An 18680-nucleotide genomic window follows, 5' to 3' on the forward strand; every position below is an offset into this window, starting at 1 on the left:
CGGAGAAATATGTCAGGTTGGTGCAGGAAATGTACAGAAATGTGAAGACAAGTGTTCGGACCTGTTTGGGACAGACAGAAAGTTTTCAAGTAACAGTCGGCTTGCATCAAGGGTCAGCATTAAGTCCGTTTCTGTTTAATATTGTGATGGAGGTGGTAACAGAGGAGGTGAGAGAAGATGCACCTTGGACAATGTTGTATGCAGATGACATCTTGCTGTGTGTAGATTCAAGAGAAGAAGCGGAAACTAAACTGGAAAGATGGAGAAAAGTACTGGAAGAGAGAGGTATGAGACTGAGCAGAAGTAAGACAGAGTATATGTGTTGCGCAGTGGGAGGTGGCCAGGAGACAGACCTGGAGCTGGAATGAAATGTCATCAGGAAGGTGAGAGACTTTAGATACTTAGGTTCGACAGTGGAAGAAGATGGAGGAGGTGAGAAGGAAGTGGGATGCAGGATACAAGCAGGTTGGAGGAACTGGAGGGAGATGGCTGGAGTGTTATGTGATAAGAGGGTGCCGATCAATCTGAAAGGCAAAATTTATAGGACAGTAGTGAGGCCAGCTATGACATATGCTATAGAAACTGTGTCCCTGAGGAAAAATAACATTAGCAGGATGGAAGTAGCAGAGATGAGAAGGCTTAGGTGGATGTGCGGTGTGACCAGAAAGGATCATCTGAGAAATGACTATGTCAGGGGAACAGTGAAAATTACGAACTTAGGAGCGAAAATACAGGAGGCAAGGTTGAGATGGTTTGGTCATGTGATGAGGAGGGAGGACGAATATGTGGGAAGAAGGGTCATGCAGATGGATGTGCAAGGAAGGCGGAAGCGTGGGCGGCCAAAGAAGAGATGGAGGGAGCTGGTAGAAGAGGACTTGAAGATGAAGAACTTGGATGTGGTGACAGCCCAAGACAGGAAGGTGTGGAGGAGACTCATAACAAACAGTGACCCCACTTAAGTGGGAGAAGCTGCAGAAGAAGAAGAAGAAGAAGAAGATTTGCATACTTCAGATAAATAAAAGTTGTCCGATTCAAACCAAAGCAGAAATGACCAAACAATTTTAAATTTCCCAAATTTCATGTAGCATATGCATGCACTAAATATAAAATATAAAAATGTAGTAGCAATAAATCAATCAATTTATATCTCCCTCACATCTACTTTTATTTGCTATTCACACAATAGAGCCACCGGAAATGGAATATCGAGTCCACGTAGTGATGTGGCTGGCTGCAATTTTTGGCGTTCTCGAACAAGCTTTTTGAGAATGAAAATATTCGGAATGAAAATTTTGATGAGTCTTTTAGAGTTTCTTTTTGCACGCACATACTCATAGATATCGCACACTGCAAACGTTCATGGTCTGTTAGTTCTTCGCCCAGGTTCAAGAAAATATTTCTGAAACTTCTTAAAAATCGTAGATTGTATTCAACAGAAAAAAAACAACAAAAAATGAGCTTCATTAACGATCTTTTCTTTTCTCTGGGCTCTACTTCTTACTACGTTGCTGTCGCTGTTAATCCGATTTATTTAATTCTCCCACTCTTTTTAAAAAGATGTCCAGAACCAGAGCAGGAATCTGTTTTCACTATTTATTCTCAGTCTTCTTTCTTACTCCTAATTAGTATTTTTGAAATTATACTCTTCTTGTGTTTACTATCTGAACAAAAACAAGTAGACAAGCTGTCTAATCGATTTAGGTTCCTTCGATAACATTCTTGATGTGGAATGAGTTCTTTATTTCAAAAAAGGCCTCCGTTTGGATCTCGTCAAATGAGAGGAACCTCCACATGAGGAATTGTTTTTAACTAACGGTTACCTGGGTGTCATACAGAGATAGGAGTATTTGTTCTTGGAAACTTATATTTTTCTCCCATAAAGAATGCAAACATACATAAATAAAGACATAACATGTGATAACTGTCATCAGTTGAGGAGAGATAGGGAGAGGCTAGGATTGATATGAGCGAAAATGGGTTATACTGATCGAAACATCTTTGGAAAAGAAAGTAGCAAAGAAGAAAGAAGAAAATGCGAAGATTATAATATTATAAAAATATTAAAATTCGATCACGTTAAGTCTCTATGTACTACACAGGAGTATTCATTAGAGGAAGCGCTGTAAAAATCATTTTACATTTTGTATTGTAAATGCCTTTTCAAAGATACGAAATGTGATTCATGGTCACCGACGTAATTTATGATGTTGGAAGATCATTACGTTCTGCAGTGATATGTGGATTATGGGAAGTTTACGAGCATGTAACACTCCACGAACATCTGAGTTTCTATGAACTTATGTCAAGAGTTATTAATTCCATACTGGGCATGTGTCATCACGTAAAAGTGATGGGTGAAAGCTAAGACCTGCTTCGAGAACGTTATAAAAGTCTGCTGCAAAAAAAGAATGATAAAAAGTTTTTTTTAATATATAAATAATAAAAATAAATAATTTAAAAACAAATAATAACGAAAGCAGTATAAATGGAAAAATCATTAAGCGGGGTGTTTGTGCTTCTTGTCAGGATAAGGATCGAACCTAAATAGCTTGTGCGAAAGGTGGGACTTGTACCGAGTAAACAATAGAGTAATATTCAATGGATATGTTCAGTTACAGGAATTATCAGTATATTTCTATTGCTCTTAAATATATGTCTATTGCTGTTAAGTTATGTATTAATCACAATATTAATACATAACTTAACATATTAGTTAACTCTTAGTTATTACTAAGATGAAGTGTATTGATCAGATGAAGCGTCAATACACTTCATCTGAAGGGGGGTAATAGATAGATAGGGGATATATAGAGATATATGGGGATAACGGATAATTTCTTTACTGGGAATTATTCCAGGGTAAAGATATGCGCAATACATCTCTAATACAGAGACTTAGCCTCTTATTTACCAAGACCATACTGCGTGGCGAAGAGTCACATCCTTCCAGAGGTGCCCCCGCTTTCACAGAACAGTGCGGATCTAGACTGGAAAGTCGAAAAATATTCCAGAGGAAGGCAAACCACCTCTGTACCTTGCCAAGAACATTCTATGAACATGCCAAAAATGAGAAAGTACGATATTGTATTGGATGGTAAGACCCCTTCCCCGAGGCCTGAAGGCATCCAACATGCAACTGAGGAAGAACAAAGGGCTTCTGCAAGTAGAACTAGTTTTTATGATGTGCCCAGGTCTAGCCCGGAAGGAAGCCTGGTCACAGATGTTGCTGTTTGGAAAAGGGAAGCTTCTTGTTTCACAAGAAATACAGGATTGGAACTTGGAGTGTTATAAGTATGAACCAAGGTAAGCTGGAAATAATAAAGATGGAAATGGAGTGCAAGACGCAGGATATATTAGGAATAAGTGAACTAACTTAGATGTACAGGAATGGGCCATTTTCAGTCAGGGAATTTATTATTCAGAACAATGACTTTTCCAGGTCATTGTTCTGAGTAATATGGTGTATTACTCAGAACAATGAGACAAGTCGTAAAAATGAAGTATGTTTCTTACTCAGGAAAAAGATGGCTAAGTATGTATTAGGTTATAATCCGGTGAGTGACAGAATCACTTCTCTCAGAGTGAGTGGACATCCAATGAATATGACCATCATTCAGGTTTATGCACTCACTACAGGGGCACCAGAAGAAGACATTGAAGAATTTAATTGCAAGTTACAAGTGATAGATGCAACACCAAAGCGAGATTTATGGCTACTTATCGGAGATTGGAATGCAAAAGAGGGAGAGACTGAGGAACCAGGAATAACAGGTCGTTTTGGTTTAGGTATTCGTAACGCCAGCAGGGAAGAGACTATTTGAGTTTTGTGCAGAGAATTCTTTATTTGTTGCTAATACCTGCTTTAATCAGCACAAAAGAAGATTATACACATGGATATCACCTGATGGACAATACAGAAATCAAATTGATTATATCCGTGGACAAAGAAGATGGAGAAGTGCAACTGTCAAGACTTTTCCAGGTGCAGACTGTGGAACAGACCATGAGTTATTAGTGGCTACGATACATGTGAAATTAGAAACTGAAAACAACACAAATGCCAATCAGATATGATCTTGGAAACATATCAGCTCAATACAATATTAGTATACAGAACAGATTCAACACATTCAATTTGTGTGAAAGAGAATCAGATGAACCGTGGGAAGAGATTAAAAATATAATTAAAACAGAAGCGAAGAAGAATATTCCAACAGTTCCTAAGAAGAAAAGAAGTTTAAAATGGCTGTCAGAAGATGCCATCCAAACTGCTCAGGGAAGGAGGAAAATGAAGGCCACAGGAAATTTGCAGGAAGTGCGGCATTTCAATGCAGAGTTTCAACGACAAGACAGAAGAGACAAGGGAAAATACTTTAACCAGGAATGCCAACAAATAGAAGACCAAAACAAGAAAGGAAAATACAAGAGAATTTTACAAAGATCAGAGAACTAACAGGAAAGTTTATTGTCAAGGTGACGATATTGAAAAGTAAACACAAAGTATATTTTACAGAAGATGCAGACATCAAAGAAAGATGAAAAGAGTATACAGAAGCCCTTTACAGAAAGGATTAAAAAAAAAGACTCCAAAGGAGCCAGTACCACTGGAGAGTGAAGTGAGGTTGGCACTGCGACAGCTATCCAGTAAGGAAGCACCAGGAGGAGATGGAATACCTATTGTGCTGCTCAAAACCCTGGGAGAAGAGGCAGTTAAAATTTTAACAGCTCTATATCAGCAAATTTGGATCACAACAACATGGCCTAGGGAATGAAAAAAATCAGTTTATATAGCTTTATTGAAGAATCCGATGCAAGAGAGAGCGAAAATTACAGAACTATAGCAGTAATTTCTCATGCAATTAAAGTCTTATTTAAAATCATTCAGAAAAGACTGGAACCATTCATGAAGAGAGAAATGCCAGATGAACAGGCAGGATCTCGTAAAGGCAGAGGAACAAGTGATCAAATCGCCAATGTGAGATGGATAATAGAAAGAGAACAGGAATATCAAAAGAATGTCTACCTTTGTTTTCTTGACTATAGCAAGGCTTTTGACTCTGTAGATCATGTGAAACTGTGTAATGTGTTAAGAACAATGGGAGTACCAGAGAATTTCATTATCCTTCTGAGGAATCTTTATTCAGAAGCTACTATCCGAAAAGATCTTGGAGAAACTGAATACTTCACTATAGGTAAAGGAGTGCAACAAGGATGTATTTTATCTCCGTACCTGTTTAACTTGTACAGCGAATACATTTTAAGAATGGCATGGCTGGAGCAGTCTTCAATTGTAATCAAAATTGGTGGAAGAAAGATTGGATATTAATAATGCGATTGGATATTAATAATTTGATACCACCTTGCTAGCAGAATGGAAAGAAGATTTGGAGAAACTTATTATGAAAGTTAAAGAAGAAGAAGAAAGTGCTAAATATGGTCTTAAACTTACCCTCAAAAGGACAAACGTTATGGCAACATGTGAACTTAATGATTTTGAAGTAGATGGGGAGAAAATGGAAGCAGTTAACAATTTTGTGCTTCTAGGATCCCGAATTGATGAAGATGGTTATTGTACTGAAGAAGTTAGAAGAGTATTACTCGGAAAGAAAGCAATGACAAATTTAAGCAAGATATTTAAAGATAACGATATTAACCTCGCAACAAAAATCAGAATCGTGAAAGCAATGGTATTCCCTGTGGTACTGTATGGATGTGAAAGTTGAACCCTGAGAAAGAGTGAAAGAAGAAAGATGGAAGCATTTGAATTATCGGTTTGGAGACGCTTACTAAGAATACCATGGACTTCAAAGCAAACTAATAAATCAGTGATGGACAGAATAAAGTCAGATTGCTCCTGGAAGCTATGATAATCAAGCAAACATAGTCATACTTCGGACATATTATACGAGCAAACAATAGTCTGGAGAAGATGATGATGCATACTAAAGTTGATGGAAGCAGGAAGAGAGAAAGACCAAGAATTAGATGGGTGGATGGGGTTAAAGAAGCAACTGGAATGCGATTGGATATTCTGAAAGACATGATCAGGGACAGATCTGAATGGAGAATGTATGTTCATAGAATCACCAGAAGGCGAAAACGACTCGAAGGTACATAACAACAACAACAACAAATATATATATATATATATATATATATATAAGGTATAATAGAGAAGGTATACAATAGACAATGCAATAAATGAACTCAAAATTTACAGTTCAGTTTCAGTCTGAGTTATCTTTCAGATGAAGCGTATTGTCGTAGTCAATCCAGAAGAGAGTACCAGTTGGATTCCACTACTTTATGAATTTCGCGACAGTTCTTGTTTCTTTGAAGTACTCAAGTTCCAATAAAAGCCTGTTTTTTAGTTTCCGACGGAGGATATAGATGAGGGTTTGTGCAGTTTCTGTGAGAGAGATGGGTGCTGGTTATTTCTTGTCTGTTTAGGTAGAAGCTGTAGATGACGGCCTTAGCGCAGATGAAGATGAAATTGCATGTTCAGGGCATAGGTGATTATCACTTTGTTTGCGGGACATGTTAGATATGTGTGTTCCAAGGTAACTGAAACGTCACAGAATAGACACAGATCCGTTTCTCTTAGCTGAAATTTGTAGAGTTTAGAAGGAGTTGGTAAGATGTTATGCCATAGTCTCCACTGTATGTTGGAATCTGGTTTGGCACACTTCGATTTATATGGCAGATCCCACTGAAAACTGAGTGGCATATGCAGCCTTGTAGATGCGAGGGTTAAGGATGAATATAAGAAGGGCGAAGTTGGAGACACTGACATGAGGAAGTGGTATATTTTCTTGTAATTGGAGGGAAATATTGGAAGTGAGGTTTCAGATTGTTCAAGATGAAATGTCGGCCCCGAGCAGATTCTAGAAGGAACGCGGATTTCCTGAGGTGTAGCGATATCTGGATAGGCTTTTATAATGGAGGCTTGCAGCTGTTGATATTGCTTTTCAGTTTTTGGGTTCTTTATTGGTAGGCTTGTGAATGTTTTACACTTTAGGGTCTGAGTTAGGAGGTCTCCTATGACACTTATTTCTACCCAGTTCCATGTAGGGAAAAGAAAGGGCTGGCCAGTTATGAGACATATTATGTTTCTGTTCGAAAATAGCGGTTCTGTAAGTATCGCTGACACTTTGATCATGTGTGATGAAGTCCTGTGTTTTTCCACCGCTGCAGAGCATCTTTGTAAAAATGAGGTAGTTTAGGAGGAGATGGTGCAGGACTGGCCATTCGGAGGATTGTGGAAAGTGTAAGTCCTCTGTTGGATGATTGCTTTGAAGTCTCTTTAGGAGGAGGATATCCTGAAGGATCTAATTATGTTTTCAAGGGAAATCAGGCCTTGACCTCCCTTGCTGAGTGGCTTGCAGAGTTGATAGTATGTTGTCCAGTGAGTTTTGTTCCAGAGGAAACGTTTGATTTCCTTTTGAATGTGGTAGAGAAATTCTTCAGGAGGTGTGAGTACTTTGAGTGTATGCCATAAGACACTCGCAGCCATCTGGTTAACTGTTAGTACCCTTCCTCTAAGTGAAGACATGGAAGGAACGCTGTTCCATTTACCTAGCACCTGTTTAAAACGGTTGTGCAACTGTGTCCAGTTCGTGTGATATATATTTTGGTCTTGCCAAGGTGCACACCTAAGTATCGTTGTCCTTCGCTTGACCAGGTACATTCGATCGGAGAATCATTTCTATACTTCCATCTGTATGACCACAAGCCCGTGGTTTTTGCAGAATTTAATTTGGCCCCTGAGTCCTGTGCATATATTCTGTGTGCTTCCTCGGTTACTCTTATTTCCTCTTCATTTCGGACTATTACAGTGACGTCATCGGCATATGCTGATAGGGTAATTTTTTGATGTGGCTCTATTATGCTGGTTTGTTTGAAGATGATGGTGTCGTGTACTCTTTTTAAGAATCGTTCTATGGCCAGTGTGTATAATTGACCGGAGAGGGGACATCCTTGCTTGATCCTTGAGAGTATAACAAAATGTGAGTGAGCCTGTTGTCGGTTTTTAAACAGAAGTTTGCATCTCTGTAAGCAATTGCACTGTTTCAATGATGAGAGGACCATAGCCAAATGCCTTTAGGACTTCATAAAGGTAATCGTGCTCTCTCCTGTCAAAAGCTTTCTCCTGATCAAGGCTGACGAGTGCTAGGTTATCATGTTGGCTGTTTGCGATGTGGATGAGATCTCTTATTAAATGGAGGTTATCATGTATTGATCTTCTTGGGACAGAGTAAGTTTGATGATGGCCAGTAACTTCAGGCAGTGTTGGCTTTATTCGGTATGCTATAACTTTGGAAATGATTTTGCAATCGGTAATAAGTAGGAAGATTGTACGCCAGTTTCGGATATCCGTGTGGTCTCACTTCTTTGGTATCAATCGCGCTTCTGAGGTCGTGACGGATTGTGGGAGCCTATTGATGTAGGCTTCTTGCAGTGTTTTGAGGAGAAGTGGTCCGAGTTGATTCCAGAAGACTTGGAAAAACTCTGACGTGAGACCATCAAGGCCAGGAGATTTGTTCTTTGGCAAAGATGTGCATGCGGTTTTCAGTTCATCTAGCGTGCTTTTGTTTTCTAAGTAGTTCCGATCTGTTGCAGAGCTTTTTTTGTTTCTTTCAGTATTTCGTTAATGGCATGATGGGATGTTCCTGCAGTGCTGTATCCATATCCATTCTTGTAGTATTGTAGGATTTCAGAAGTGATTTTACTTGGATCTTCTGTGATGCTGTCATCTGGAAGTCTGATAGCAGAGATGTAGTTTGCTGCCTGGCATTTTTTTTCCAAAGAGAAAAAAATATTTTGTGGGGGCGTCTGAAAGATTTATTTGTGTATGCCGCTATCGAAGTAGGGCACCTTTTGCCTGTAATTCTGCCTGTCTTTGCATGGCTTGGAAGGCAGAGTGATATTCAATGCTTTCTTCTGGGAGATACTTGAGCTGTTCTTCAAGTTGTCGGATTCTAATGTTCCTCTGTTGACTTTTCTGGTGACTGTAGACCTGCGTGAAGGATTTTATTTGTGACTTTATGTGGGGCCACCATGTTTTCATTAGTTCTGTATCCTCCTTCAAGTGGTGTGATTGGTTATTAAGGCGTATCCTGGTATATCAGCAATCACTTTTACTTTGTAGGGAAATTGATGACGTACTCCTAAGCTGACTCCTGCTCCATGATGTTGTTGGGTTGCAGAGTGATGTAGGTCATAAGGCCACTCTGCCCATCTTCTAGAGAACATTTGGAAGAGGAGTTTATATTTGTCTCCTGCAGAATTAATAGGTCTATATGATGTCTTGCCAGTACTATTCTGTTGCGTAAATCAGAGGCACATTCTCTTGCATCGAGAAAAAAAAGGCTCAGAGACATTATGTTTATGAAAGTTGAATTGTAGGTTGTAATATTAATATTATTCCTAATATTGTGTTTGTAGCCCATTAATCAGGTAGTAGATTCGCTTACCTCTGCTCTGCCCTTTTTACATTTTAATTTTGAGTGTAGGTCCTGAAGTTGAGATATATTAGTTCGGGAATTCTTGCGGTGTATTTAAGGGCTATAGTTAATTTGTGAGGGGCAGCCTCGCACACAAATAGACTCAAATATAAATAGATAGGTACACAGACAGATAGATAGATATAGATCTACGAAATTAAATTTCACTATGTTAATGAGATCTGTAACAAGCTAAATTCGCAATTTAGTTTTGTTATACACTGCAATTTCCTAGTGTAGACTAATTTACAATCAATAAACAAGAAACTTGACTGAAACATTAAATGCAGTATCTTTCAAACATTGCGTTGTTCTACACAGTCATTTACAAGAGCTTCACTTGAGAAACTTTTAAAACAAAATTTTGTTTAATTAACATAGTGAAATTGATCAAAAGTGACGTAAAAAGTATACTTCATTGTAAGATCTTTAAAAAGGTGGATTTTATTCTTTTAACAAAGGAGGAGCAACAAAGGAGGACTCCACCATAAAATTTGTCCAAGAAAGTGACAAGAAAAGGATATCAGAAACTGTGAATTTTTTATATAAATTTCCCCACGTCCTATGTAATATTGTAAACATTGTGATTTTCCTATAGTAAATTAGTTAATATTAGTACCTTAGCATAATGATAATCTGGAAGACCTTCTAGAAACAAACGTATTGCATTTTGCATGCCATTTCAAAGCCCTAACAAGCAAAGGGTTGGTTTATACGCGAATACAAAATTCATTCACAACCTAAAGAGATTCATAAGAATCCATGGCAATATCCTACCTGGTTATGAGGCCCACCCCATCCAGGCTCCAGCTAAGGGATTAAAAATAAACTGAATGTTTCGTTTTATTTTTTTTTTATGTTTTTATTTGTATTTTAATGACTGAAAGCAATTGCATAAGCATTTTTAATTTCTGGCACATCCTAGACTCCCTAATAAGAAAGATTTTCTTTTTCTATTTTCTTTCATTTTTTTAATTATATTTTAGGGATGTGCGAATTCTTTATTAGTCTGGTGTTCCCATTCATTGCCCCTCTATACATAATGGGAGACTCTCACTTTATTCCTTGAAGCGATGTTTGACGCCTCGAATTGTAAAGCGTAACAATTTCTCGAGGCAACTTTTTTTATAATTTAAAAACCCGAAAATAATAGTTTTGTTACAAGTAGGTAAAAGCTTGCCGTTGTCTGGGCTTTCAGAGAAAGAATCTCTCTCTCTCTCTCTCTCTCTCTCTCTCTCTCTCTCACACACACACACACACACACACACACACACACACACACACACACACACACACACACACACACACACACACACACACACACACACACACACACAATGAACTCCCTAGAGTTTGTTTAAAATAAAATAGTTTCAAACATTCAACTAATTCAGAAGGAATGTGTCGTTCATATATAGTACATCGCATTGGTAAGCAACCTATGGAATGCGAAATAATTTTTCACCACATGCCACCGCAATACATGGACAACATATCTCAACTTCTGCATTCGAAAAAGCTTTGAAAAAAAAAAAAAAAACTCTGTATTGCAGTGATAGTCTATTTTTATTATAAAAAAATTTGAAACACTTAAATACACTTGACTTTTATTATCATCTGCTCGTACCACGTCAACTTATCAAAGACACGAGCACGTATTTATTCACTCAAGCAACCCCACACGCTGCTAAATATCTGTACTTGTGTACAAACGAGAGTTAAACCAGAAGCATTAATTTTTATTGCTTCTGTTTTCTTTACAATTTCTATCACATGGTTATCATACATTTGCGCGTATTTTTTTCTTATAACATTAAAGAACACTTAAGCCAAAAATTAATATCAGGCGATCGTCTTCACTTTTTAAAATGAAAATAAAAATTTATAAAAAATAGATATAAAATTTATGTCATCTAGTGATGTGCATTTTGTGTGTGACAAATGGTGGTGAGTACTCCTTATACAGCATTATACATTATATTATATCTTAAAATTAATGAATCCCTGAATATATATTTCCTTTTCTACAGTTATTTGCGTTTTATTACCCTTGTTTTTTAATTCGCGCTCTAGCGTTTGTGGATATGGATGAGATGCCTTCCGATCACCTCTAAAATCTTGCTTCATCCCTCCCCGCACACACGTCCGATTCAGTGGTGCGAAACATGTAATGATGAATACGAAATATATCTTTGTGTTAAATAGCACATCTTATTTGTGTTTTGGTGGTGATGCACTGTATTGTTAAAAAGTCAAAATAAAGAGACGGCTTACATTCTGTCGCAACAACTGGTGGATGGCGACATACCACAATACTCATCATGTTTTCTTAGCTGTATATTTATTGATTTAATAAAATTAATTTGATCTGTAAACATCATTTTATCTTCTAGACTTCTCCGCCAGCATGAGCTGAAGTAGAATGCAAATGTAGAAGTCTGCATCGGCGTTCTCCTTATTTGTGAGTGATATTACACTGGTATAATCTGAATGTGAGAAAGGTTGAAGGGCATGAGCAGAAGTCTATCCCTACAGTCTTGAAGCGCAATCTCAAATGTCAGTTTAGCTGGAGTTAGATATTTTTTGTCTGGTCATTTCAAAATAAATAATTTAATAAACATGCAGAAATTTTTATTAGACTTCTTTATACTTGTTGAAAACTAGGCTTGCACAGTTGTCAGGAGTTTAGAGTGTGTATGGGAAAAAGACCCTTGTTCAAGGCGAAATCAAAGACTATCTTTAATTCCTGTGTCTGAACTATGCTTAGAAGGAGAGCTTTACAATTTAGAATGATGTACGAAGCTCAGGGAAGATTACTGCATATGGTGAATAGATGGGTAATTTGTGTGGTATTAGCACCAGAAAATACTTGGCCATTCCAATTTGATCAATGAAGTTAGGGAATCAGAGTCACCTTGAGTTCCAGATCTTCAATTTCTAAAAGATGATGGCCTCACTGCTTGAACATTTGGGCTGCAGAAAATCAAATGAATCAGTGATTAATTATTAGAATTTAGAGAGGTATAAAGAATACCAAAATAGAAATACAAAGTGTGGCGATGAAATTTCGATATATTGCACATTATAAACAGAGAATTCTAAGTGTGGCTTTCTGTGACAAATGTCAGATATAATCCATATGTACTATCTTTATAACTGAAGGAATCATGGAAAATGTAGATTGGATGTTCAGGTGGGATAATTGTTGAAGCTGCCGTTTGAGTTTCCGTAAGAAATAAGATGTGAGATTTTAATGTGTAAGTGGTGATGCATATCATTTATGTTTGTAGTAAAGCGAAAATGTTTCTATTGATTTCGAGATGTTTCTTTATATTTCCGATGTTTTTAATGTCGGTTTCTTATTTTCTGTATTTTTTCTGGACAGCAGTATTTTTGTCTTTTACAGAAGGCGATACCCGGAAGTTAATTACAATCAGGATAACGTGCATTTGGGAAAGGAAAAGACTTCCAAACACGTTTACATAACTCCTATATCTTATCTCTTATCCACTGTACTTGAATTCATCCCATGGCCCTTTAGAAGAGTAAATGGCAACAGGATTATTCTCTAGCTGATCACATGCCTCCTACAGCAAGTTCAACCTAATGTGCTGCCTAGTATAAGAGTGCATCCTCCGTTTGAGGGTACAGGTTACTGCTGCACGTTCAGAGAGGTAACGCCTCCCTATATAATTAGCGTTTATTAGGTATGCTCATACAGTATATGTAATGAGAAAGTTGCTTGATGACAATGAAGGATGCAACATTGTCTCTTGTCCCATTATGAAAACAGCCATGTCTTGCTTCCAGTAAGCAAGGCAGTGGTATTCACTGGGGCGATGAAAGTTATCTGCCACCTAGGGATCCAGGTGGGAATTACATCCACTAGGAAAGGTGTGATTTAAACACATTCTTTAACCCTGCGGAGGTCGCGACTGATCTGACAGATACAAACAAATAGTTTCATATAAATATTCTTTATATTTAATATTTAATTTATACTTAATTTATGTTAAATATTTAATAATATTAAATTAATATAAATATAAATATTCCAAGTTATACACATATCCAGTGTATTGCTTGGAGGTCATGAGTAGCTGCGCATGCATATATTACGAGCGATATTCCACACTGTTTATTCGGTGAGTTTTGGTTTAACACGTGTTATGTAAAATTGTGTGATATTTCAGTGTAAATTATATCTGAGAGATAACGCGACCTCCGATGTCAGTATAATATTGGTTTAGTTTTTTATTTTATTTAATTTAATTTATTTATCATCAGATGTTGAAGAGATTCAGCGATTTTGTTACTCTAGTCCGATGATGAGAATGATAGAGTCCACTGCGAAAGTGATATTTGATAGTAAATTGAATCTGAGAGATACCGCGAACTCTAATGTCAGTATAGTATTGATTTAGTTGTTGTTTTTTTCTTTGTTTCTTGTTCAATAATTTCTATGTTGTAACTGAAAATAAATAAACCATCATGTATTATATTTGCAGTGTTTTTTTTTAAGTTTTATCGCATTTTAGCACGTACTAGTAATGAATGCATCTCTCATATACACGCGACCTACGCTGCAATTTTTTCGGCTGTCGCGGTCGAAACAATTGGGATAATTTTTTTTTATTTATTTAATGTATGTGAAGTAGAAAATCTCACACATTCACGTTTTCATTTATAGTTATTTTACTTTTTGTTCTAAACCTTTGATTACACGATTATGTGAATCACAGTTAAGAATTTTCTCAATTTTTCCTAATCCCAGTTTGAGAGAACTAAATCACATGACAATCCAAATGATATGCAAGACTGAATTTAGTGCATATTTTTGAAAAGCCGATAATGAATAAAATGTTAGGTGAGATAATGATTGTTGATGTTTATTATTTTTTATTTCTAATCGTAATAATAGAGACACTTTTACCAGTATAGAACACCGTAAATTTTAATAAAGACAAACACTACCTGGTATATATACAATTGTAAAAAAAGATATTACAAATATATAACATAAGCAAATAAAGTTTTAATAAAGCTGCTCAGAATTTTACACTAAATTAGCATATTTATATACACAGGTACAAATATACAAAACTAAAAAAAAAAAAAATTGTGAAGATGAGCCACTTAAGTGAAACTTAGAGCAGATAAATAATGAATTTCAAGTTGATGTGCTAAAAATCCTCGCAGATTCATGTCACAATCTAAACGCAGCTGCTGAGCAGTTTTCTGCAACACAACCAAGCATTGATGAATGATTCGTTATACAGAAATATAAAAATAATAATAAAAACACCCCCCCCCTGCTTACAATTTATACAAAGTAAATACAAATGCAGTAGGTTGATTTTCTTAATTTATGGGTTACCCTTACAAGAAATTATTCTTCAAATGTACTATTTTCTTTCTTCTTATCCTCTTAAATAGTTTCACAAAAATCCCGTTTTCTGTATAACTTGAAGTGTGTGTACTACTTCGAAATGGACTCAGTTGCGTAGATGAAAGTCAAGGCCCCTCCATGCATTCAACCGCATTCTCGCAGTCCCAGCCAGATGCTCACTCTTTATTCGGAGCCATATTTCACAGTATAAATGCTTCTAATAAAATAATTCTGACGCATATTCGACGGCATATGGCAGCGGACGGAGTTATTTAGCTGGGTGGTTCTACTGGTGATAGTGGGAACCATGCTTGGAAAAAACATCTAGACGAGTTCAGGTAAGTAATCTGAAAAATAACATAAAAAGAAATGAAACATTAAATTCGGAACATCACTAAAAAATGTAAACTATTGACATCAATTCAGACAATCATAAGAAATGTGCGTGGTCATGTCATTCCTGTGTAGTATTAGTACATGCAGCTTCCGTAGCTCAGATAGTATCAACGATACCATTCGGCTGGAAAGACTTCAATTTGAATCCAATCTAGGATGCGAAAGACTCACCTCAGTTGGAAAATGCTTTATGAGGTACGTTAGGTGGTTTCATATGACGGTTAAAAGTGTTTTTCTTTCTGTAAAAAAATATATTTACTTTGATTTGTCAATTTCAAACTGGACTCTTTATTAATTCTAGAAGTGTCCTTTCTTTCTCTTGTAAACTTCATTCTTCAGAATTCTCCAAAGAGAGAACTCCATGAAGATTAAGTCGCATGAGAGAGGTCCCCCTACTAGTTGTATCCTATCTACCAATACAACTTATTGATAAATTTCTGCCCTGCAAAAATATTAGACAGATATGTTCTGGTTGAATTTTTAGTATCGAGATAAGATAAGAGTCTAACTTGGGATTTCTCCCTAACTGTGTTCTCAAAAAAAGGTGCAGTCCAATCATCCCCTTCAGTGACATTGCACTGTAGACAGTTACTCGTCAGTAGTTTAGATGTTGTTCCCATGTAATACTGGGATTGTCTACGGAGTAATACATGCAATTGTGCTGGTTGCCTTTCTCATTTAATTTAAAAAGTTCCTTCGGATCTTCATATGATCGTGTTCATTTACTCTGAATCTTGTTTATACTGATTAATAAAGATTTCACATATTTATATTCTCTCAGCATCATCTCTTAGATGGCCAGGAAATTTATAACTCTACTACTACAACTACTACTACTAATAATAAAACAAGCGCCAGAAGAACAAATGCATTTCACAGCCAAATAATTATGAACGCAGGATTAACCACCCTGCAATGATAATAATTAGGTTTCCAAGTAGCCATACCAGGCCACTGAACCTAACATAAAACTGGGATCGTATTATATTTGAAACACATTTCTAGATTTTTCATCAAAAATGTCTTCGTACTTCTCCTACGGCTCTTTTGGTCTAAATTACTAGATTTTCAATCTTTATATATATCTATATTTTGTCATTATTTGACGTGATACGACCTGCAAGTAAAGAAAAAGTGCAAATATATATATATATATATATATATATATATATATATATATATATATATATATATATATATATATATATATATATATATATATATATATATATATATATATATATATAAGAGGAAACACATGCGATGAAAAAGAAGAAAGGAAAAAAAAAAAGAAAGGGGAAATTAAAAATAAAACCTTGCCAATGGAAATATAGAAAGGTGGAAATAGAAAAAAAAAAGGAAAGATAGATTAAAACCCAGATGAGAGGATTAATCTGGAAACCAGAAAGAAGAATGAAGTCTATCTATCCTAATTTGTGCTTATGCGTAGAACTTCACTTTTTACCGTGTAGCCATTCGGAACCGAAATCCTACAGAATAGGTTGGTTACTCCTTATTTCTGGAGGTATCCTATGTCTGTAGAGGAATGTGTTCACGGGGCCGGTTTGCCTGCTTGTGGGAGGAAAACCCCCAGATAAACGGGGGGAAAAACCCTGCTGTCCACGCCCAAGACCAGCTAACCTTGCTATGGCTGAGGAAGATCCTTCAGTTCCTCACGTCACCAACGGGAATCGAACCTAGGCCACTCCTTCCCCAGGCATATGGTTGCGAAGCGCATAAGCCACTAGGCTAACCGCGCGGACAAGAATGAAATACGTAAGAGAAAAAACAAACAGAAAATGTATGATTCGATGGCTTTTTTTCTATGAAATCTCAAAATGATTTTGGCTTTGACTTATAATACGAAGTGTGTTCGGCTCTGCAACCCGAAAGTGAATCTTATCGATTGGCGTACTTCGCGCGCCTTCGGCTTGCGTGCTTTGCATAACGGGAGTAAAAGAGTCGGCGGAAATCAGTTAATTAATCACCTTGTTCTAATTAATAAAGACTAACGAATTTATGAAGTAGATAAAGTGGGCGATCCCTCTAGAAAAAAATCGCTTTGCATTTCATGACTGGTAAGAATCTTCTTCCTCCTCTGGCTGTATTGAAATACTCTAAAACAGGAAAATTTCACATTCAAGGAAGACGTTAAAATGATTACTCGATCAATTAATATGAAATAATCCTCGAAATCCTGAAAATTTGTGAAAAATCTTTTCAGATCCTGGAAATATTTGAATATTCTTTAAATTCTGCAATATTCAAATAATTCCATAAATTCTGAGGAATATTTGATTAATTCTTAATTTCCTGATTGCTGATTCGAAATAAAATTCTTAAATCTTGAAATATGAAAGGAAGAAAAAAAATGAGTAGAAAAATAAAGTGGAAACCCAAATTAAAGGAAAAGGCAAATTAGTTCCCTTTCTTAAAACGGAAGTGAAATCTTTTCGTTAATTGAAATCCTTAGTAATTTCTAAAGTTTTAATCCATGAAATCCTCTCTTAATTTGATGATAATCCTTCATTTATTCTCTTCTTGCAGAAAAATTATTTTCGTGCCACGAGAATCTTTCACATTTTTCTCCTAATGTTTAAGACCATTTTTTGAGAAAAGCTTCGAGCAAAATGGTGTTTACCATCAAGAAGTGAAGAGAAATGTCTTCTTCTTCCATTTACGCTTATACAAGTTAACTGGCAGCTTTTAAAATCTTCTCAGAGGCTTAATTCTATGTGCAATATATTGTCCCTAACCTAACCTAAGTAACAAAGGTTAAATTATCAAAGAATTAATGGATTACATTTCATTTTCGTAAAGGAGAATCTCTTCAGAAGAGAAGCAAACGCAAGCTCTACTGCTCAAAAACTCCACAGGTTAAAAGTAAGCAGCTCTTTATTTAACGACATTAACTTGCAAACTGAGTTTATTAGAACACGTCCTTCATGAGATGAAACTAACATGTTACAAATATCCAAAGTTCTGCTCTGTGAAAAAAGAAATAAAGGATTGGCTTAAATATTTAATCCTCACAAATTACAGAATTACAAACGCGCATGAGCAATGTTAATTCCTAACCGTTAATACTTGAAGTAAGAATGGCTAAATTATCAAACAAATAAAGGATTATATTTTATTTTCATATAGGAAAATTTTAAAAAAATCTTCAGAAGAGAAGCAAACGCAAGCTCTACCGCTTAAAAACTGCACAGATTAAAAGTAAGCAGCTTTTTATTTAAGGATTAACAATTAAAATTAAATTCAATTGCTGCTCCATGAGATGCAACAGTAGCAGCAGGCGGATTTAATGAAGCTCCTTATCTAAAAGCTGATGCCATAATTATTAATAATTCTAGATAATCTTGGCTTTGTAGCGCGGCGAAACCCTTGTC

This window comes from Typopeltis vanoorti, chromosome 1 (genome assembly GCF_054136105.1).
Source record: "Typopeltis vanoorti isolate ZY-2024b chromosome 1, IOZ_Tvanoo_1.0, whole genome shotgun sequence".
Taxonomy (NCBI): Eukaryota; Metazoa; Arthropoda; class Arachnida; order Uropygi; family Thelyphonidae; genus Typopeltis; species Typopeltis vanoorti.